Source organism: Bos mutus, chromosome 5 (assembly GCF_027580195.1).
Source record: "Bos mutus isolate GX-2022 chromosome 5, NWIPB_WYAK_1.1, whole genome shotgun sequence".
NCBI lineage: Eukaryota > Metazoa > Chordata > Mammalia > Artiodactyla > Bovidae > Bos > Bos mutus.
In genome coordinates this window covers 33,313,470-33,314,916 of record NC_091621.1, presented here as the reverse complement: position 1 = coordinate 33,314,916, position 1,447 = coordinate 33,313,470, and the positions used below count along the sequence as shown (strand labels likewise).

Here is a 1,447-nt window from a genome sequence, read left to right as displayed (position 1 = left end):
GTCCCACGTGTGAAGGTGAAGCAACGTGTTCCAATTCCAGACCAGACTCCTGGTCAGAGGGTGGTGCAGATAACCGGCTCACTGGCTCTCTTAAAAAGCAAGTCCATTTTGCCATGTTTTGATTTATGTTCTTATCATATGAAGAAAGAGTAGAATTCCTGTGATTATGACTTTGACCTTGCCCCTAGCAAGACAATAATAGACAATAATATCAGTGTTGTTGTGCTAATAGTATTAGGAGGATTTTTTCCAGTTTACTTTGTCACAAAAGTGTCTATTCCCTAAGATCTAGAAACAGTTGAAAAATAATAACTCTCACTGTCATAATGTAGATGGGAACAAACTGAAGGGTTATAAACACCGGTTATTTATTTGACCCTTCTCAGAAACTCAGAGATTGTGCTCATTCTAAAACAACCTATTTTCTACTAAACTCATATTTGGATGCATGGCAGAGACTATACATTTCACCAAGAGTTATTTTTTAAAATTCAGACATCTTAGAAAGGAAATATGTACATGTTTTTCAATTTCAATTTTTAGGTTAACAAGGAAATATGGTTTTCTGGTAAACAGCTTGAGGTGACCTCTAAAAATGGTGCGCTATTTACTTGACCCAGAAAATCATGCAAATCAAGAGGTTCAAATCTTTGTGGTCACTTTAAGAACACTTGTGAAACTGCCCAGGCCATTAAGATTATGCATATATGAGAAGCCACCAAGTATTTGAAAGATATCACTTTACCAATGTTTTTTGCTCCATCATTACAATGGTGGAGTTGGTAAGTGTGCAAAGGCCAATCAGTGGCGGTGGATGCAGGGTCGATGGCCCAAAAAGACTGCTGAATTTTTACTGCACATGCTCAAAAATGCAGAGAGTAATGCTGAACTTAGGGGCTTTGATGTAGATTCTCTGGTCGTTGAGCACATCCAGGTGAAAAAAGCCCCCAAGATGTGGCACAGGACTTACAGAGCTCATGGTTGGATCAACCCCCACATGAACTCTCCCTGCCACATGGAGATGATCCTTACTGAAAAAGAACATTGTTCCTAAACCAGAAGAGGAGGTTGCACAGAAGAAAAAGATATCCTAGAAGAAACTGAAGAAACAAAAACTTATGACCCAGAAATAAATGGGGCAAAAAATTAATGCAGAAAAAGTAAAAAAAAAAAAAAAGTATAATAATAATCTAGTCAGAGAGCAGTAGTTTTAGATTTAGATTCTGGTGGATGTCAGGTGGCAGTGAACGTGGGCGTGGAGTATGAGTGACCCTTAGGTACCTGTGATAACATACAGTAAGGGAATATTACATGAAGTAACTGCTGAAAGTCCTAAGCACACAATGCCTATTGAATCAGTGTCGTGTAATTCAATACATTTATTTAGTTTTAAAGGAATTAAGGTGCTCACCTCCACTGTTGCTGATGTGGCCATAAGGTTAAATTT

The 1,447-nt window shown here is 38.1% G+C and overlaps 1 pseudogene; it reads left to right on the top strand.

Moving 5' to 3' along the window:
• Positions 1-595: 595 nt before the first annotated feature.
• LOC102284147 (large ribosomal subunit protein uL22-like) lies at positions 596-1,133 on the top strand (annotated as a pseudogene).
• Positions 1,134-1,447: the final 314 nt, after the last annotated feature.